The sequence below is a fragment of the Nicotiana tabacum genome, chromosome 24, assembly GCF_000715075.1.
Source record: "Nicotiana tabacum cultivar K326 chromosome 24, ASM71507v2, whole genome shotgun sequence".
Classification (NCBI taxonomy): Eukaryota; Viridiplantae; Streptophyta; class Magnoliopsida; order Solanales; family Solanaceae; genus Nicotiana; species Nicotiana tabacum.
In genome coordinates this window covers 32,804,643-32,828,760 of record NC_134103.1, presented here as the reverse complement: position 1 = coordinate 32,828,760, position 24,118 = coordinate 32,804,643, and positions in this window count along the sequence as shown.

Genomic DNA, 24,118 nt, shown 5'->3' with positions numbered 1-24,118 from the left:
GAGAGATTTCATTTCGAAGGATATGACATAGACAGCGAACGCATTGGCCAATTCCACAGCAATAATGAGTAATTCATTTTTAGTTGCTATTATCAAGAGGTTTGCACAAACTTGAAATATTTAGCCAACTTTTTAGGTTAAATATAAAATTAAAAAAAAAAAAAAAACACATGCACGACACAAGGAAGTAGAATCCCTTCTTTTGTTATATAGTACCTCATATGTCTATCACTACAACAAAATCTTACTTAGGCATGTGTATCAAATTAAATTATATATTAATTTATTACGATTGGACAATAAATTGAGGTAAAGTATATTAATTAACTATATTTAGTGGTAAAAGGTGTGCATAAGACATGGCATGCACTTGTTCTTTTAGTTGTGCAAAATTTTTATGTCATGCATTTGTTATTCTAATTTACTTTGAGTGCATATAAATATTTTTATACTCAGGGTTTAATAATTTATACACATCAAATTAAAGTAACTTACAATTACTCCTTCCGTTCATTTTTACTTGTTCACTATTCTAAAAGTAAATTTTCACTTTTACTTGTCCACTTTCGCATATCAAGAGAAAACTAATTCATTTTTTCTATTTTGCCCTTAGCATTAATTACTCATTCTAAATTATTTTTCAAATCCATTAACTATACACCAATTAATATGGGTATCATGGTAAATTATATACTTTATTTATTATTTCTTAAAGGGTGTGTAAAGTCAATAGTGGACAAGTAAAAGTGAACGAAGGGAGTACACGTCATTGACATAATAAGTGTAATTTGATAACTAATTAAAAGTTAACAAATACTTAACCTGTTATATCAAGCCTATTCGTAAACAAAATTATGTATAATTACCGTAAAAGGTTAAATATACTCATGTACTATGAGAAAATATTTAAATATCCCCTTCGTGATATTTTGGGTCCAAATATACCCTTGCCGTAATACTATTAGTTCAAATATACCCATATTCTGTTAAGTTTGTCCAAAGTGGACATTCAATCCTACGTGGCACTGATATTTGATGAGGTGGATGCCACATGGCATGCCGCCTCAATGCCCATAATCCATATATAAAAGATTAAAATTTGAAATACAATATTTTTCATGGTAGGTAATGGTGGCAATATTGGTGGAGGGGAAAAAACTTTTAGTGGTGAAAAAAATAGAAGTGAGGGATAAAATGGGTTAGGGGCGCTTAGGTGACAAGCCATGTGGCATCTACCTCATTAAATGCCATTGTCACGTAGGATTGGATGTCCACTTTGGACAAACTTAACAGAAAAGAGGTATATTTGAACCAATAATATAATGACAGGAGTATATTTGGACTCAAAGTATAACGAGGATATGTGTAAATCCTTTCTGATAGTATTGGGTATATTGGCCCTTTTTCGTAATTAAAAACCTTGGTTAAAGATCTCGAACTTGCTTCCTAGGAATAGAGAACTTGTTGTTAGAGAATGTTGTTATCTCCGTGAGGTAGGGGTAAGGTCTGTATATATTACGCTTCTCAAACTTCATTATGTGAGATTATATTGGGTATGTTGTTGTTGTTATTATTGAAGAATGTTGTATATATTGTCTTTAATGAGTCTACCTAACATGAGTTCAGATTAGATGAATTAGTGGTTTCGAATATTGTATGTGTAATGCCGAAATATTTTAAATTTCTAATTATGATCTGGAAGAAAAATTCTCTAGATTTATTTCAGATTATAGTATATATTCAGATGATTCATGTTAAACTATGCTTGTGTTGATCATCAAAAGGCAAAAAAATGAAGGGGGGAAAATGAGGAAAGGTAAAGCCACCGTAGCAGCCTCTTTTCGACATTATATGGGTGGTTCATTATCAGATGACAGATACGAAGTGTCACGTGAGTGGCATTGGAGGTATAATAAGAAAAAATTTAGACCAAATATCTATCGCCACTAGGGGTGGCAAACTGGCGGAACGGATCGGATATGAAACGGGTTGAAAATATGTAATAAAAAACGGATAAATTATTCGATCCGACTCATATTTCGAACAAATAAAAAATGGGTTAATCAGCTATCCATGGCATCATGAATATGATCACTTTTGGGAGAATTCCTAGTCTCCCAAACTTGAGTAACCCCCCAATTTGAGGTTTTACAAATGTAAAAGTTAAACCTATTGGTTATCCGTTTTCTAAACGGATAATATAGTTCTTATCCATATTTGACCCATTTTTAAAAAGTTCATTATCCAACCTATTTTTTAGTGGATAATATGGGTGGTTAACTATTTTTTTTTAAAACCATTTTGCCACCCCTAGTCGTCACCATTCTCCACTTGCATTCTCGGCACATAACACTTAGAGGTCGTTTGGTAGGGTGCATAAGAATAATGCTGAATATGATGTATTAGTAATGCTGATATTAGTTATGTTAGCATTAGTTATGCTGACATATTAATTTCTTATCCATTATTTGGTTTGATGTATTAAAGTATTCCGCAATTTCTAAAAGAATTATTTGTTTACAAAAATGCCCTCAAAACCAGTCCATCACTCTATCTTTTTAAAAGAAACATATGTTGAGGAATGTTTTTATATAGAAAAGTTTAAAACAAATTATTTGATTTATCTACCTATATTGTAGTATAGAACTGGATATTTATTTATAAAAAAAATATGCTAAGTATTTATTTATTTACTAGGGATATAATTTTATTTCTCATTTTTTGGATTATTTTAAAATTACATTAATATAATAGCATATTTTAATCAAGTATAAATTTTGAAGGACAATTTTGTTTTTAACTAAGCTAATGCATGCATTAAAACCCATTGTATTGCTAATACCATGATTTTCTGTACATTAGTTATGCATAGGATAATACCAAATATGGTGTATAACTAATGCATAAGTTCAAAAAGTGTACCAAACAAAGTATTATTAATGCACAAAGCTAATGCATGCATTATTTTATCTAATACATCCTACCAAACGACCCCTTATTATGTACTATTTAGTCAATGGCAGGTTTTAGAACCATTTGTGCCCCGTTTGTTCATAAAAGAAAATCTCTTTTTTTTTTTTTTACTTTTCAAAAATGTATTTGTCCATAAAATTTGTAAGTTTAAAAAAAATCGAAAATGAGTTTAATTCAAAATTTTCAGAATTTTTTTCCTCACTCACAAAACTGCAATATTTTTTCAAGTGAAATGCATGTCCAAATATAATTTCAAATTCCAAATACCATTTTTTAACTTAACTTCAAATACTACTTTTTTAAAAAATTACAATTCTTATGTCCAAACGCCTACTTACTATTTTCAATAAGGACTTTATCGAAAATCATTTGTTTCAAAATAAATAAATTTTACAAACTAGATCAAAAAAGAAAATTTTACCTCCTATAACAAAACTTTACATCCTATTTATTATAAATAAAAACCCTTTTAAAATATTATTTTTTATAACTACCTTTTAGTTTTTATAGCAAAATATGTATTTATGGTTACTTCCTACTGTTAAGCCATTAAATATGCTGTCTAATATTTTTCTCTGTCATTCTTTCAGTTTATTCTCTCCCAAAATCACGCATAGTATCTTGTTTCTCTCTCCACGATCTCTTTCTCCACCATCGCTCTCTCATTCTTTCCTATATGAACCAGAAAACTGGTTTCCTCCGACAGACGGTTAGCTTTTCCATGATTTCCATGGTTATCACCACTCTTCAGCCATGAAAACTGTGAGGTTTTCCATGATTTCTGCAAGTTTTCTTAACATCCTTTTCAAAATTGTTCTTTCCCAATTTCACATGACGTGGAGGCGTGACACCAATTTTTTTTCCTTATGATTCATGATTTCTTGCTTCTGTCAAGAACTATGAAATTGTGCAAGTCATAAACTATCAACATAGATTTTCACCACTTACCACTAAAGTTTTTTGGTTTTTGGCGGTTTAAAGCTTCTTCTTTTTCTCTTCAACAGTTTTTAAAAATATCAACCATTGTTAGGTTTTCTGCATAATACCCAATAAAGCACTCAATTTCGAAGGGCCATCTTTCGATTTGCAAATCACTCAAGAGGAACCTGTGTTCATCAGTAACCATTGAAGCCGAAAGGAGAACAAAAATACGGAATGACCCTAATTGTAGATGTATTTATATGTATTCGAGTCCGCATATATTGATTTGTAGTTTCTACAATGGTTTTCTCTTCTTGTATTTAGATGTATTTATATGTATTCGATAAGGCATACACTGATTTTTATTTTGTACAGTGATTTTTGACTGTTGTATTTATATGTATTTGAGTTCTTACAACAATATTTTTAAATACATTATTAGTTCTATCATTCTGATATTATTCATCAATTAGTTATGCATTCAATCTAACTGTATTTATCTGTATTTTAAACCTAATTGTATCCATTTGTATTTAAAATAATAATACAATGAAATACTCTCAATACAAATAGAAAATCAATGAATACAACTAATGAAATATACTCAATAAAGCAGTAATACCATGTATTAGGAATAAATAAAATATTATAAATACAAAAATAAACTTGAATACATTGAACACAACTGTTAGATACAACAGAATACAAGCACTAGGTTTATTATGAAATATGCAGGCAGTAGGTTACTATTACATGTTGTATCCGGCATAAATACATGATGTATTCATATATAGAAAATCAAATTTTAAAATATTTCTGTAGATAGTTATTTCAATTCCAAGCAGAACCTCGAACAATGTCAGAAAAAGAAAAAAAAAACTCGAACTGTATCAAAAAAAAAAGAGGGACTGAAACTCTGAAGAATGCTCTATTGTTTGGTGTTTAGCGTATGATAAATCTTCTCATTAATTGGATTGATAATGTTGTATGTTTTAATTGATTTAGGTGAATTATATTATGAGTATATCCCGTTAAATTAGCAGCTTTCCGTTATTAAACAACTTGAGAGACCTATTATTACATTGTATTCATGAATATATGGTATGAATTTATGTGAATACAATGGCTGACAACTGGACTGCCCTATTTTTTAGCCGATTTTTGTTACTGTATTCATGAATACAATAGCTCGAATATATTACCATAACAACTAAAAGGTAGCTACTGAAAGTAACTTTGTATATGGTAGCTATAGGAAGTTAATAGCCACTAAACAATAGTCATTTTTGAAAATTCATCATCAAATAACTAATAAAATTTTATTGGGCTAGTTTGGTTATATATGGTGTATTACGAATATAATTCACGTATAAATTCTGATATTTACACTTGAGTTCCATTTTTAATTGATATAAGTATATAAGTATAATATTATTTTGCAATCTTGGCAATTTTGATGTTACATCCAATATTGAAAGGATAACAATCTTTGGATTAGTTATTGTATACGGTCGAAACCGATTTCGGCCTTCGTACAACTGGTCGAGATCGGAACATAATGGACCGAAGAGCGTCTTCATAATTTTGGGATAAGATCTGAAGCCGGGTTACCTAGCTTCGAGTTTAAGGGATCGATCAATACCGAGCTCGAAGTCATTATCGAGCTCGAATCCAAATCGAACTATGATGTGAAGCAACGTTATCGAGCTCGAGAACCAAAGACCGACCAATGCTGAGCCAAAATCAATACCGGGCCCGAGTCAAGACCGAGCTCGATTCAGTATCTAGCTTAAGTCAATATCGAGCCTATAGACAAGAGCCGTTACAGCCGCACTAAAGAGAGAACCTCGGCAGGAAAAAGAAAAAAGTTGATTTATCATGGTTTCCCACTATGTATTTTTAATTATATCTAAAGTAAAATCCTCCACTATAAGAGGGATGGCTATTATCTCTCTGAGGGGGCATTGAGACATTAAGACACCATAGCTCAGATACTGTATATATGCTCCATACTGAGAGATTATCATTTTGAGCTTAATACACTATTTTCATCTTGCTTACTCATAAATCATCCTCCCTTCAACTTTGTTTGTATTTTCATTCTTGATAGTCAATATTCGATATTTCCGCTTATATGATTTACGTCAAGTTATACCACGTACCTTTAGAACTATGTATAAATTCAAAACTATCCGTTTTTCGGGTAAACAGTTTGGCGCCCACCGTGGGGCTAAGGATAACAATGATTATTTGACACAAATCTGCAAAACACACCGTTTTACGCTTGTCGTTGAAAGTGTCTTTGATTTCGGATTAGCAACAACGAACTCTCAATTAATGGCCTTACCTGTCGACAATGAAGTTGGCCTTCAAGGTGAGAACAACAACTTGATGCCCAGGGCCGAAATGACGCTTGTCGATGCCGTTGGGGCCCGAGTCGAAGTACCATTAGACGTTAATTCGCATATGACTATTGAGGCAAACCAACGTTTTGAACCTGAAAATAACATTCATGGTGGTACTCGATCTGCAGCTCGAGACACCCATAACGTTGAGAAAAATGGAATCAGCTTGCATATGATTTTCGAAATGTTGCAAGCTCAACAGATAGCGATAGCTCAGTTGCAGAGTCAAAACCAGGTATCGAGCAGACTGGAGCCCAGTCCACCCCGAAAAATCACCCACAGAACGGAGTCAGCTATAGTAAGGTCAAATGAGTAAGGATCGGGGACTGATCCCGAAATTGCTAAGATACTCGAGGAACTCACAAAACGGATCGAAGCAAACGATAAAAAAATGGAAACATATAACTCAAGGGTCGATCAGATCCCGGGGGCACCACCAGTGTTGAAAGGGTTGGATTCCAAAAAATTCATGCAAAAGCCTTTTTTCCCCCGAGTGCAGTTCCAAAACCGATCCCCAAAATATTCTGCATGCCCGAGATTCCTAAATATAATTGGACGACCGACCCTAACGAACACATCACCTCTTACACGTGTGCCATAAAGGGTAACGATTTAGAAGATGAAGAAATCGAATCTGTGCTGTTGAAAAAATTCGGAGAGACCCTTTCGAAGGGAGCAATGATTTGGTATCACAACTTGCCAACAAATTCCATCGACTCATTCGCCATGTTAGCAGATTCTTTCGTAAAGGCACACGCAGGGGCCTTAAAGGTCGCAATGAGGAAATTGGACCTTTCAAGATAAAACAAAGGGATAATGAAATAGTGAGGGAGTTCGTGTCCCGATTTCAAAAAGAACGCATGGAATTGCCACCGGTCGTAGATGATTGGGCCGTTCAAGCTTTCACCCAAGGGTTGAACGAGCGGTGTTCGATAGCATCACGTCAATTGAATCAAAATTTGATCGAGCATCCGTCCGTGACCTGGCCAGATGTGCACAATCGATATCAATCGAAGATAAGTGTCGAGGACAACCAACTAAGAGCTCCCTCCGGTTTAGTACATCCAAACAGGTCGGTAGTTAAGAACCAAAGGGACATCGACATAGAGCGAAGGTCGAACAGAGACCGATATCAACCATATACCGCAGATCGAAGGAACAATAGTTCAGGATGCAATTCTGCCCGGAACAATCGGAGAAGTGATCAAAGACAAAGTTCTCGGGGACTTATGAGCAAAAGTGGTTTTGACAAGTATGTCGATCCCACAGAGGTACCTTGGTTATCGGAATATAACTTTAGCATCGATGCATCATGCATTGTATCGGCAATCGGAAGGATCAAAGATACTAGGTGTCTCAGACCCATACAGACCGATCCTTCCCAAAGAAACCCAAATTTGATGTGCAAGTATCATGGCACGCATGGTAACAATACCGAGGATTGTAGACAATTAAGGGAGGAGGTAGCTCGTCTATTCAACGAGGGCCACCTTCGAGAGTTCCTCAGCGATCGAGCCAAGAATCATTTCAGAGAAAGAGACGCCAACAGAAAAAATGAACCCAACATGTCATTCATATGATTGTCGGTGGGGTCGACGTTCCACTAGGACCTATGTTCAAGCACACTAAGGTATCAACCTCTAGGGAAAACAAACTCGAGACTATGTGCCCGAATGCACTTTGTCATTCAACAACGAAGAAGTAGAAGGCATTTCTCAGCCCCACAACCATGCTCTGGTAATTTCTATCTTATTAAGTAAAGTTCAAGTTAAGCGTGTTTTAGTGGATCCAAGTAGTTCACCGAATATCATCCGATCGAGGGTCGTGAAAAAGCTCGGCCTACAGAATTAAATCGTACCCGCGGGTTGAGTTTTAAACGGCTTCAATATGGCCAATGAAACAACTAAAGGGGAGATTATTCTACCGGTGAACGTGGCTGGAACAATTCAAGACACCAAGTTCCACATAATCGAGGGTCACATGAGATATAATGCCCTGCTCGGAAGACCTTGGATCCACAATATGAGGGCATTCCCTTCGACCCTCCACCAAGTGATGAAATTCCCGACGTCGGACGATGTAAAAACAATATATGGGGAATAGCATGCTGCAAAGGAAATATTTGCAGTCGATGAGATAACACCGATATCGACACTATCAACCTCGGAAAGGTCTAGCATCAAAGAAAAAGAGAAATTTCTTCTTTGCCGATATCTCACGTCTCAGAACCCACCCGCTATTTCATGATCTATTATGCAAACAGCTTAAGGGTCGACCACTACCTCATAAATCGGGACTGCCAACCGAAAAATAAACGAGGACAAGCCCCACATTAAGCCTAAGGGCTACTCTTACTTCGAGTTCGAGCAACCACTCACTCGACTATTACTCCTACGGGCTACCTTACTTCGAGTTCGAGCAAAGCACTCACTCGACTAATAAAGCCTATGGGCTACCTTACTTCGAGTTCGAGCAATCACTCACTCGACTATAAAGCCTACAGATAACTATTATTTTGAGTTCGAACAATCACTCACTCGATTACTAAGCCAACGGGCTACCTTACTTCGGGTTCGAGTAATCACTCACTCGACTATTAAGCCTAAGGGCTACTCTTACTTCGAGTTCGAGAAATCACTCACTCAACTACTAAGCCTAAGGGCTAACAATTATCTCGAGTTCGAGCAATCAGTCACTCGACTATTAAGCCTACGGGCTACCTTACTTCGAGTTCGAGCAAAGCACTCACTCGACTAATAAAGGCTATGGGCTACCTTTCTTCGAGTTCGAGCAATCACTCAATCGACTATGAAGCCTACGGGCTAACTATTATTTTGAGTTCGAGCAATCACTCACTCGATTACTAAGCCTACGAGCTACCTTACTTCGAGTTCGAGCAATCACTCACTCGACTATTAAGCCTAAGGGCTACTCTTACTTTGAGTTCGAGCAATCACTCACTCGACTATTAAGCCTAAGGGCTACTCTTACTTTGAGTTCGAGCAATCACTCACTCGACTACTAAGCCTAAGGGCTAACAATTATCTCGAGTTCGAGCAATCACTCACTCGACTAATAAAGCCTACGGGCTACCTTTCTTCAAGTTCGAGCAATCACTCACTCGACTATTAAGCCTAAGGGCTAACAATTATCTCGAGTTCGAGCAATCACTCACTAGACTACCAAGCCTAAGGGCTAACAAATTATTCTGAGTTCGAGAAAAAATCTAACTAGACCATAAAAGCCTACGGGCTACACCGCTTCAAGTTTGAGCAAACACCCACTCGGTTATAAAGGCTATAAAGGTCTGATTTCGATCAAATTGCTTAAAGCCTCGAACTTATGAAAACTTTCATAAGGCATGAATGAAACAAGACCTTCACAAAGCAGAGACAAATCGGGAAAGGAAAATATCTTTATATATATACAAAAGTGTTTACAACATCCGAACAGGACCCTACACAAAAAACAGAAAAAACTCTAAGTCTCCTGGTTATCTCCGGGGGCGGTCACTTCTCCATCGGGCTCCTCACCATTCTCAGACCCACTCATCTTCATCATTGGAAGCCCATGCTTCAGCATCTGCTTCGAGCTCTTTGGCCTTTTTATCTCTTCGGTGAGATCGAAGCCTCAAGAATGGATCTCCTCAAGGGTCTCCCTCCGAGATCGGCATTTGGCAAGTTCAGCAACCCAATGTGCTCGAGCTTTAGCGGTCTCGGCTGCCTCTCTTGCTTGTACCTGAGTGACTTTAGCATCGTCCCGATAGATAGCCACGAATGCATCCGCATTGACCTTTGTTTTTTCACCGTCAAATTTGGCCTTAGCAAGTTCGGAGGCCAACCGAGCCTCGAGCTCCTCTATTTTTTTTTTCTTGGACCGAGATCTTCTCCTTCATACCTTGAAGTTGGTTTTCAGCCGACGATAATTGGGCTCGAGCAGGTTCTTTTTCTGCGGCAAGACGGTCCATACCATCTTTCCATCCCAAGGTCTCCGCCCTTATCATATCGACCTTCTCCCGAAGCTTCCCAATCACCTCAAGCTTCTGCTGTAGCTGTGAGATCAAAATATTAGCCACCGTTCTAGAAGCGAGCCCATGGGTTTTTAAGATTATCATTACTTGCTCGGTCAGGTCGGTATGGTCTTGATAAGCCTTGGCCAATTCAGCTCGGAGGTCCTTGATTTCTTCTTCCCTTTGCCCAAAGAGGAGTCTAAGGGAGTTCCTCTCTTCCGTGTCCCATCACAGGTCGGCTTCGTACCGGCGTAGCTCAGCTCAAGACCAAGAACACACTTCTCGATGAACCACTACGGCCTACGGAGAAAGAAGAAAATAAGTTAGAAAAGAAAAATAAACATGAAGGTGGTGCCAACAAAGTGAGTTAAGGCTTACCCGATTCAGAGCCTGCTGCACTTCGTGGAAAAGACCCAATGCATCACTAGGACCGACAGCATCCTCGATACCGATAAACAGATCACGAAAAAGGTCCTCTCCCTAGTGAGGCTTGTCTACCTCGAGGACTCCTAAAGCTTGGGCCTCTCGAATCGCCCCTTCAGAAAAGGCGGGGAGAGTAGGCGAGTCTCCGATTACTATTGCCCCAAGCAAGTCGCTTGGGACGTTCTCCTCGGTTCGAAGAACTTCAGGATCGGCCCTTTCGGATATACCCACTGGTTGCCGAATTCGGTGGGAGGCATCCTCGACCTCCATTAATTCGGGGACTTTGCCCGAATCCTTCTCCGATACCGCCTCTGTTCGAGACGGAGACACACAAACCACCATCGATCCAGATACCGTTGAGGCATCAATGGTTTTCTTCACTCGAGCCACCAGTACGGACCCGTCGTCTTCTTCTTCCTTGTCTTTATCCCTTAGACGTCGAACTGATTATTCGGTCAAAGGGATGGTATTCTTCTTCGGCTTACGAGCCGTCCTCGTCTTTGGTTTTGGATATTCGGAAGTAGAGGCCCTTTTTCTCGTATTATTCTTCATCTGTTTTGGAACAAAGGCCAAAGCCTCTTCCTCACCGGACGGCCCCCTCAAAATCGCATCTTTTCCCAGGCCTACACACAAGAGAATTAATTAAGTGTATGGAAAATACTTCGTTCGAACTATCAAAAATACGAGAAAGAGGCTTACCATAATTTTTGGCCTCCCATCGTCCCTTTGACAAATCACACCATGAGCGCTCGGCGTATGTAGATGTAGAAGCCAAGTCCCGTACCTAGTTCTTGAGGTCGAGAACTGCACCGGACATCCAGGGAACCGCTGCATGACAAGAAGGGGATATCAGTGAGAAAGAAACAAAGGGGCAAAATAATAGGAGATAACAACAGAGTTATACTTACGCTTCATGTTCCACTCCTCGAGAAATGGCATCTTCTCGGCCGGTATTAGGTCCGAAGTCTTCACTCGAATCGAACCTACCCATCCAGCCTCGATCCTTGTCCTTGTATATGCTCGAGAACAGAACCTTGGTAGCCCGGCGCTGAAATTTTATTAACCTGCCTTGAAAGAAGCGGGGGCTGTACAATCGAATGAGGTGGTCGAGGGTGAAAAGTATCCCCTCGATTTTGTTCACAAAGAAACAGATCAAAATAATAATCCGCCAAGAAGAAGGATGGATTTGGCCTAGGGTTATTTGGTATTGATGGCAAAAATCAATGATAACAGGGTCGAGAGGACCTACGTGAAAGGGTAAGTATACACACTTAAAAACCCTTTCACATGAGTAGTAATGTCTTCTTCGGGAGATGGGATTACCACTTCTTTGTTCTCCCAGTTGCAATATTTCCTTATCTGTTCGAGATGCCCCTCGGTTACCGAACACAGATACCTCGATACTGGCTCGTATCGGCCGGGAACTGACGAGCCTTTGTCGACCTTAAAATTGGAGGTAAGAACACATGCCCTGGGAACACACTCCTCAGGCTGTGGCTCCACCGGTATTTTGTCGGCGGCAGGTGGTGAAGAAGAAGCTTTTTCTTTTTGAGGAACGGTTTTTGATATTTTCACCATTTTGGTTTTGAAGATCGAGAATAGAAATAGATGACAAAGATTTGGTATTTTGAAGAAAGGTTTTGCAGTGAAAATCACAGAAGGAAGATTTTGCAATAAAAATCACAGGCTTGCAGATAAACTCAGAAGATGCGAGAAAGAGCTTAGAAAATTTAGAAACTGGAGATGTAAAAGTCATAAATGGTAAAAAGAGAAGCTATTTATAGATTGGGGAATGACAGTTCAATATCAGTAGTGGCCGACCACTGTCTGACACACATTTAATGCCTTGGTAAATGGAATCGACGGGACAGGTATCACGTACGTCATGGTAGGGTTCGATGCAAACGTCAGTGTATTTCTGATCGAGCCATTGGGAAATCATATCGTTTCTCGCCACATCTTTCTCGAGAAACGAGGAGACTATCTGTATACGGTCGAAATCGATTTCGGCCTTCGTACGACTGGTTGAGATGGGAACATAATGGACCGAAGAACGTCTTCATAATTTCGGGATAAGATCCGAAGACGGGTTACCTAGCTTCGAGTTTCAGGGACCGATCAATACCGAGCTCGAAGTCATTATCGAGCTCGAATCTAAATCGAATCATGATGCGAAGCAACGTTATCGAGCTCGAGAGCCAAAGACCGACCAATACTGAGCCCAAATCAATACCGGGACCTGAGTCAAGACAGAGCTCGAATCAATATCGAGCTCGATTCAGTATCGAGCTTAAGTCAATATCGAGCCTATAGATAAGAGTCGTTACAGCCGCACTAAAGGGAGAATCTCGGCAGGAAAAAGGAAAAAGTTGATTTATCATGGTTCCTCACTATGTATTTTTAATTATATCTAAAGTAAGATCCTTCACTATAAGAGGGATGGCTATTATCTCTGTGAGGGGGCATTGAGACATTAAGACACCATAACTCAGATACTGTGTATATGCTCCATATTGAGAGATTATCATTTTGAGCTTTATACATTATTTTCATCTTGCTTACTCATAAATCATCCTCCCTTCAACCTTGTTTGTATTTTCATTCTTGATAGTCAATATTCGATATTTTCGCTTATACGATTTACGTCAAGTTATACCGCATACCCTTAGAACTACGTATAAATTCAACTCTATCCGTTTTTCGGGTAAACAACTACATCTGGATAAAATATGTTAAAATGACAAAATTACTTTTTTGTCAAAGCCATTTTCAGCCTTTGGAAGTTAATTGAGTTCATGGTAGATACTAGATATTACCAATTCGTCTTTAACTCCTTATGATTTTTCTTTTATCATTTATGTATTTTTTTCTAGATATCCAAATTTAATTTCATTTAACAAAAAACCAAAATAGCTATGTTCAATTTCACATTAAAATCAGGTACTTTGATTACTAGGAATCATATTAACTCTGACGTAGTTAATTTTTTATAGTAAAAAGTTGATACTTCATAGTTACAGTAACATTTATGTGGACCTGACTCCATTTTAATCTGGCTAACATGTTCGACAGTTTTAATTGGATGAAATGCAGCGTGAAAGTGACTTTACTAAGTTATTGCTACGTTTTCTATTTTTGGGTGATTAATGGAGTCAACTTTGGTTTTAGTTTATTCCAAAAAACAAGATCGAGACGAGGTAAAAAAGTAGATTGGATATATCTGTTTACCTTTAAAGTAAGTTTAAAAATATAGATGGACGTACTTGATCTAGACTTAACTCTTTGCCCACGGATCCCCCCAAATTAAAGGTAAAGACCAAAATTAAGATGAGGAAGAAGAAAAAACATAACAAATATTTTGGGAGTATTTGTTTTAGTAAATTGAAGTATTACACCAGTTACTTAGTTTTTTTAGCAGATAAACAACAATTATATTATCCATTAAGAATTTATGTGATGAGATGTATAAAATCTCTCCATCTTTAACCAAAGATCTTGAATTTTAATTTTGAAAATATAAAAAATTCTGGTAGGGATGAGAGCATTTCCTGTTTTTTAATGAGTCGTACGCGACGCAAATCCAGATAATATTTTGTACGCAAATTTGGCACAAACTGTTTAACTAGAATTAGATTAAAATCTTACACCTGTTTTGACTCACTTCCGAAGTATTGTCAACAATTATAGGTCTCACAATTTTTTTACTAATAATTCTACCAACCTTTCGAGAAAAGATCAGACTTATTAGACTCGTGTTAATTGGACTGCATTAGTAATAAACGAATTCGATCACTTTGTTTTAGGTGTCAAAATTCATTCATAGTTTATATACTAAAAAGAAAATTTTCTGTGGAATTACTTGTAGATTACAGATTGTTAATGATATCACTTTTATGATTTACGAATTGACATCAACCACACATTGTCAAAAGAGACATTAAAAAAAAAAGAGAGGAGAATTTGGGAGGAAAAAAGATTTTATGAAAATAGGCAGAGCACGTGTACTTCGGATATTTGCTATTAGTATTCCATGTAGGGCGCACTGGTAGGAACTATACAAACAAAATGTGATCTTCTTTTAAGTACTCCTTTAACATGATTATTCTCAATATTATAATTATTACTATCTTTTCGGCAAGAAAGATTGATCACACGCGGTAATCAAGTATGATTGAATAAGTTAAATTAGCCAACAAGATCTACTTTTATAAATTAGCCTACTAGCATTAAAATTTTAAGTTTTCATAAATTAAATTAATTTTAACGAGTTTTATGCAATAATAACATAAAAAATATTTATACAATTATATTTTTTATAAAATAAATGTAGGTAAATTTTTATAATAAACATAACAACCTGATAAAAAAAATATAAGTAGTACGTTATAATAATTAGTTCAATTATACATTTTAATATAACTTTTTTTGTCAGCAATACCATACAACAACAACAACTACATCTCAATCCCAAGTAAGTTAGGGTCAGCTATATGAATTCTCGCTGATTATGTTTTACATTGAAAATCATCTCAAGTCAATATTATACAAAATAAAAATAAAAATAGAAAACACACATATTTTTATACATTTTCTACTTAGATAACAATCTCTAATATGACTAAAAGACTCTTGGAAAGTATATGGATTGAACTAAACTGAAACCAACATTGTGAAGAAGACAAATACAGTCAAACCTCTCTACAACAATATCGTTTGTTTAGAAATTTTTTGACTTTTATAGTGAATGGGTGTTATACACCTATAACAGCATTGGCGTTTGAATATATTTTGGATGTTACAGACAAAAATTATCCAAAAATTAATTTTTTTTTCTTTTTTAATATTACATATAAAGGTAAAAAAATATTTAAATTCAAAATCTTGAAAGATATGGATATTTCACGAATTAAATGCTAAAAAAATCTAATACATTATTTAAAAAAATTATAACTAAACGTACAAATATTTAAATTCTAAGGCACACAATTAAATCTTTCAAGATTGATGGAAGAACTTCATAATTGTAGCTTGTTTCGTAGATTCCAGTCTCTTACTAGCGGTATAACGCTTGAATCGACAAAGATTTACATCCAAACTTTCAGCAAAAGAGTATCACGTGCAAATCTCTTCAAATAAAAAATTATGATGTGCATATCTTTAAAAAAATTGAATATATTACGTTTACATATTATTGGCATTTGTTCAATATAAAATATATCATGTGTAGATCTTCAAATAAAAAAGAATCATATGCATATCTTCAAAAAGTATAAATAAATCTTTTAAGTATATTTTGGTATTTTTCTAATGAAAAATATTTCATTTGAAAATTTTCAAAAAAACATAATAATAATGTTCATATTTTCATGGAACGTATTGTTATCTTTAAGATATATATTTCTATTATAAGTTTCATATTAAAGTTATAAAATATTTGATTAAAATATTTAGAATTATTATTAATAATAATCTTAGAAAATCTACATGGTTGTTATAGAGGGGTAATTTTACAAAGAGCGTATTGTCATAAAGATAGTTGTTGTTACAGATAAAAAATTATTATAAAGAGGTAAAATATAACTTAAAAATCGGTTCTAAGGAAAACTTGGCTTTTATAGTGAATGACTGTTATATATGGATGTTGTTATAAAGATATCTGACTGTATTAGAAAGCTTATAATTTTGCCCTTTAGTTGTTTAACACTCACCGATCAGGGTTGAGGTAGAGTAATAAGTACTCAATTATTTTTAATTAAAAATTTCGGGTTCGAGCCATGAGTATATTTTATCCCTTAATATAAAACTTTCTTATGCATATCCAGATTTAATCGAACCCCAATACGAATACAAGAACGAATTAAAAACATTTAACACTCTGGAATAAGAATATTATGTTTGGAATTTGAGTAACAAAGAAAATTTATAGTAGCCCTAAAGTCGAGGATGCTCAGAGTTCTGTAGGACCCGCTTTGAACATGGCACAGTTATTAATATTATGATTGATTAATATTTGTGATATTGGAAGTACTCTAAGGGACCTTTTAGCTTTTGGAGGAGCGTCGACATGATTTAACATTTTGAACTCTTCTACCATAGAAAAGTTGTTAAACAGTTTAGTGGAATGACAGTAGAATAAAATACTATACTATATATTGCCAAGGCTTTTTGGAATATTTGTGTTACTATAAATTAAAGTGACTTTTATCTCCTCAACCTTTGGACTTATCCTCTATACGATCATATAAAGATTATTCGTGAAATCGCTATTGTTTGCTCCTTCCTTTTTCATTTATATTGTAGGTTCATGATTTATGATTCGACTTGTCTCCATTTATTCATTTAGGCCTTGCACAAATTACATCAAGTTCAATTATTTTACACCGAAAGATTAAAAGTTATTTACATTTTGAGCGTACGTGTTTGTTCTAATTTTTTTACTATATTTGATTTTTTTATTTTTTTTGAAGGAAGGGCAAAATATTTACCATAATCGATTTTTCTTTTATGAAAATAAAAATATAATTCTTTCATATTTAACTAGTTCTTTTTCTTGGAGAAAAACGTTTTTTGTCTTCTATAAATTAAGGATCATTCTTTCTCGTTTAATATCATCCACAATATAGTCCTTAAGGGGTCGTTTGGTACGCGGGATAAGATGGTATAAAACGTGATACTAAATTTATACTATATTTGTTTGAAGGTATAAATTTATCCACTGTCAACCAAACATAGTATAAACTTAGTCTCAGACTTAATCTTGGATATCCCATCTTATCACATCTTATCTATCTATATTATTATAAAAGTACGAATAAATTATGCTAAATGTTGATTGACTAAAATTTCTTTGAAATATTGATCGACTATTATGCCCTTAAATATTTGTATAATTTAAGGATCTAATATAATGGAATTCTTTTTCGATTTAAACTGCACATATACCCGACCCTACAACATTGATCCTGCTTCACTAGATGCTCATGTGCCATGAATTGTCTCCAATTAAAGATTTACATCAATTTATATATATTTAACTAAAAAGCAAAATACTTTAGAATATTATTTTTAATGTAGTATGCGTGATGGCTGGTTTAAAAATTATTTAAAGTAACTAGAACACAACGATTGGATCGGCTCTGTGACAGAAGCAAAAATATGTTCATATAGAATGTGAAAATCAACTGGAACTTTCCAAAAAGTAGGATGTTTGTATAATATAAGGTATTGATTTTACCTTTGTGTATCGTTTAAAGATATTGAGTTTATGAACTTAAATTTTTTTTTCAAACTATCTATCTTTTTCATATTTACCTTATTCTAGATAATAAATATTTTTTTTTAACAAAATAAATATTTGTATTGTTTAAGGTACTGATTTGCTGAGGAGTACAAATGTTATTTTTAGAGCATTGGAGTAATATAATTCTTTTAAATGTATTTATTCTTCATGTCCACGTAATTCTTGATTATTCTCGATAATACATATTTAAATAGTGGAGATTTATCCAAAAATTTTAAAATTATTTTAACTCAAACGATGTGGAATGAATTTCAAAATTATCCTATACCTCTTCGTAATTTTTGATAATATTTTGAAGTAAAAGGTGTGAACTCAACGCAATTATGTGATTCATGTGATTACCATATATTTTATTACTCTTATTATCACGATCCAAAATCCCACCACAGGCGTCGTGATGGCACCTAATCTCTAAGACTAGGTAAGCTGATTTTAATTACATTTTGAAGCTATTTTTTTTTGAAACTAACAGCGAAAATAATTACAATATACAACCTCCATAGACTGGTAGTACTGAGTCACGAAATCTAACTGAATACATGGAATGATCACGAGGACCGAATATACAATACTGTTTGATAAAAATTAACAGTACAATGAAATGAAAAGACTCCAAGGGACTGCGACGACCAAGCAGCTCTACCTTGAATCCTTACGATCCCGCTTTAACTCTTCTCAAGTCCGATGTCTTCAATACCTGGCTCTGTACAAAAATGTGCAGAAGTGTAGTATGAGTACACCACGGTCGGTACCCAGTAAGTATCAAGACTAACCTCAATGGGGTAGATACGAGGTACAATCAAGACACTCACTAGTCTAATAATCTGTGCAATATAATATACAAAATAATAGGAAACAAATAATAATAAGGGCAAGATAAAATAACCAGTGATATGCACAACAGACAACAAGAATATAATTAATATCACTCAACAATTAATAAACACAATTACACCCAATTAAATCAAGTCCTTCAAATAAATGTCTTTCACATATAATTCTTCCAGATAATTCTCTTTCAAATATAATTTTCTCAAATAATTATTTTTTAAATATAACTCTTTCAATAAATCTTTTCAAATATAATTTTCTCAAATAAATATCTTTCAAATACAATTCTTTCATATAATACTTTCTAAGTAAAAATCCTTCCAAAAAATATTTTGAATATAATTCTTTCAATTAAAAAGTCACCATGTGACACCTCATTTCATAATCATAAAAATACGGGTCTCGACCCTTTTTCATATTTTCACGATACCTCGTGCCCATAATTAAATCATTATATTTCCCCTGCACCTCGTGTCCTCATTTCATATCACAACTGCAAGGATAATTTACATGCCAAATATCCTCATTATTTACTCACGGCACCTCATGCCCACATTTTATTTTATAAACCGCCTGGCAATAGCCACATGCTTTTAATTTCAACATAAATCATATTGTTATCAATTTACCAACAACAAGACAAATTGCATAAGGTATAAAAGTAAACACAAGAAAATCACAACATCACATGAAAATTATCAACACTACAACCCCACATCATCACATATCGTCCCTGACAATAGCCACCCTTATCGCTCCTATTGCCACCCTTATCACTCATATAGCCACCCTTATCGCTCCGCCTAAACAATACCAATAGCTACTCTTATCGTTCCTATAGCTACCCTTATCGCTCTGCCCAGACAATATTCCAATAAATACAACAGTGAAATGCCACCCTTATAACCACATAATATCAACGGTGAAATGTCACCCTTATCTCCCCAAAATAACAACTCACACAACACAACAATTTACACGTGAAATTATCACAGCAACATAACAAAATCAATTCATATCACAATTTGCCCAATGGCCACAACTAAATTCCAAAGCTACAACCAAGTCAATTAATTTCACAACAAATAGCCAAAAGCTCCACACAATGTGTACAAAATCCAAAAACAATCAATAGAAATAGAAATTACTCAATATAAAGCAAAGTCTTCATTAAATTTAATTTTTTAATAATTATATAAACACCTCTTCTTAAGCTCATTTAATTAATTATTTGCAGAGGAAAAATCTATAATGAAATTAAATTCCAATAATTATCAAACCAACAAATTCACGGAATTACATAATTAATCAAGTAGCAATCACATCAAATTGTCATATAACAACAGATTCAACAACAACAAGAATTTAGGCATGATAATTAGATGATTAAATATATACCAACAGTTACCTAATTTACCACACAATATGCTCAGGACTTTAACTCAATAAAATTTACACATATAAGCCGAGTACGTACTCGTCACCTCGCGTACACGACTTTTCACATTTCACAAATGGCACATAAGACTCAATGCCTAAGGGGTAATTCCCCCACTCGAGGTTAAGCAAGACACTTACCTTTTTGAAGTTAGGCCGATATTCCAAAATAACCTTCTTGCTTGAATTGACCTCCGGACAGCTCAAATCTATCCAAATTAATTGTATAACTTCATTAAAATTCATCGAAAATAATTCCGGATAATAATACGTCGACTTAAAATTTTATTCCAAAAAAGTCAATAAAAGTCAACGCGGGACCCGCCTCTCGGAACCCGACATAATTTTTATAAAATTAGAACACCCATTCCGATACGAGTTCAACCATACCAATTTTATCGAATTCCAAAAATAAATCGACCTCCAAATCTTAAATTTAAACCAAGAGGGTTTTCTAAAATTTTCAACTCAATTCACTAATTTAGTGATAAAACAACAATAGATTCATGTAATTTAACCAAAATCAAGTTAGGAATTCTTACCCCAATATTTTTCTTGAAAAACTCTCGAAAAATCGCCTCACCCCGAGCTTCCTTGGTCCAAAAATGGAAGAATGACACGAATTTAGACTTTATTCTGTTGTAGGGATTTGTTCTTCGCGTTCGCGAGACTCCCCTCGCGTTCGCGATGAACAAATTGTTCAAAAGTCATTTTCAAACTCTTCTGAGACAGCCTTTAGTATAATGGTCATAACCTTTTGTACAAAACTCCAAATAATGAATGGTTTAACTTTCTGAAAACTAGACTCCAAGGAATATAACTTTTATTTGTTGCTCATCTCCCAATTCCTTATAGATCACGAGATATAAGCTTCCAAAATCAGCCATATGCAACAGAGATTTCCAAACTCTTTCCGGATAGCCTATAGTATATCTACCATAACGTTTTGTACACAACTCCAAATAACAAATGGTTTACCTTTCGAAAATCTAGACACAAAGGGCTACAACTTTTATTTTTGGATCATCTCCAAATTCCTTATAGATTGTGAGATATGAGCCTCTAAAGTTAGACAACAAACAACGAAATTTCCTTTTTAGCGAACGCGAAGAACAAAGTCCTAACAGCAAAATCCTTTTTCGCAAACGCGAGAGGCTCCTCGAGAACGCGAAGAACAATACTAAAACCAGCAACATCAAAACACCCAAACTTGGTCCGGAACCATCCCGAATCAAACCCGAGGCCTCCGGGACCCCGTCCAATCGTACCAACCAGTCCCAATACATAGCACGAACCTGCTCGAGGCCTCAAATCACATCAAACAACATCAAACCCACGAATCATACCCCAATTCAAGCCTAATGAACTTTGAAATTTTAAATTCTATATCTTGTGCCGAAACACATCAAATCAATCTGGAATGACTTTAAATTTTGCACACAAGTCATAATTGATATAACGAAGCTATTCCAATTTTCATAATCGAATTTCGGCCCCGATATCAAAAAGTCAACCCCCCGTCAAACTTTTCAAAAATTCATCTTTCGCCATTTCAAGTCAAATTCCTCTACAGACCTCCAAATAATTTTTCGGACACGCTCCCAAGTCCATAATCACCATACAGAGCTATTGACATCATCAAAATTCTATTCCGGAGTCGTCTTCACACAGTTCCGACTACGGTAAAAATTCTAAGACTTAAGCTTCCGTTTTGGGGACCAAGTATCCCAAATCACTCAGAATCATCCGGTAACTGAATTCAACCACGCACGCAAGTCAATACACATAATAAGAAGCTGCTCTGAGCCTTATGCCGCCAGACGGGGCTTAAATTTTTAAAACGACAAGTCGGGTCGTTACACTTATATATATATTGAAAGAATTATGAAAAACTTCTCAACAATGTTATGCTATATGTTAAAAAAATTATCTTAATACGTACCACATGTAATTATTTTTCTTGCATGGTTGTGACTATTATTTTTGTTATATTTGAGGAGCGGGATGATCATTTTGAGTGAAAAATGTCTTTGCAATTTATTAAATAACCATGGAGTATATAATGAATCCACGGCAAAATACAAAATTAATCACTTTTCCAAAAATAATTATATTAGCTAGCCAAAAAGTATATAAATAGGTATACTATATATATAATATACATATATACAAAAAAATATTTATCTGCTATTATTTTTTAGAGTGGTTAAAATAAATATTTCTCTAAAATCTTTAATCATGTACCTGATTATCAAAACATGTGTATGATTAATAATTTATTGCTTTGAATACGATAAAGCGATAATAATTTTATTCGGGTTATATATGACATAATTTAAATTCGACATAACTTATAAATAATTTAGACAACCCTCACAAATATGTCAAAGTACAATAGTGAAAACGTAATACTTTTTGGAGGTGATTCAAAGAGGGACAACTATATATTACACTTTAAGCCAAAGTTATAGAAGGAAACATATACCAAAAACGACATCTATAAAGAAGTATTAGATATGATTCTACCTCATCGAATATTTATATACTATAAATAAGATACTTTCTAACTTAACTAAATTGATCATCTTTGTAGGTTAAGCCGATATCATTTTGAATTCAAGTATTCTGTTAATGTTATAACATTAATTTTTAGCATTTAAATGATTGTTGTATTTTTATCATGTTAATTACTTTATAATGATCATTTCATCTTGTAAGTAATTTGTTACTAAATTTAGTTAGTTGTTCTTTCACATAAAAGTTCTGACTAAAGATTTACGTGCAACGCACGCACATAATAACTAGTATTATATTAAAAACACGAAAACTTTTAGCGAAATGTTGTTTTCTTTTTTACCCTTAAAAATATATTTTACATTGGACAAAATTATAATTTATACTAATTTTCTACTATTTAGAATTTTGAAATCAACTAAAATCTTATTTAGTAAGTATTCCCTTATTTGAACTAGAAAAAAGGTACTAATATTAGGATATTAAATCAATTAATTAATAACATAACTATAATACCTTATATAAATTATTTAATTACTTGAATTTATAAGACTAAATTATAATACATTCCATAAATGAAGGAAATTTAGATTTTCTTATAAAATATGAAATTCCATTACCATAAAACCTACTTGGACTATAGCACCGCACAAACGAAGCCAAACCTAGGAAGCGAGATTTATTTCCAGATAGTGAAATTCAATTAGTTCTTGTTCTATCTTTTGTTTCTTTTTTGCATGTGTTGGGTTTATTTATTCTAATTTTCAAGGTAATTGTGGGAGTATATGAACTTATATATATGACTATTTATTGCTTTGGTGAATGTCAATCACTTTAATGATATACCTAAAGAAAACAACTAGATTAATTTTACTGCAAGAGATACGGAAGCCTCAGTTATACCAAGGTAACTTTGATATTTATTTATTTATTTATTCATTCATTCTTTTAGAGTTTTTTCTGCGAAGATTCATGTACTATTTTAATCGTCTATTTCGTCTTGTGATTATAATTAATTTATTAAACTATTGTATTTGTGCTCTAAACTACTCATTGTTTGGTCCTTACTCTGTCATGATTTGAAATTATGTAGAGCATGAGCATATAAAAAAAAATATAGGATTATTTCAGGAACTGAGATTGTTTATTCAAATATTTTTTAATTTTTTTACCATCTTGAAATACAATTAGATTTAGAATTTGATTTGAACTCTTGGGTATTTGGTCTTAGATGTGTTAAAATCTCAAGTATATATGCACTTTGTGATTATTGATGAGTAGGTTCTTTCCTCTACTTATCATAGA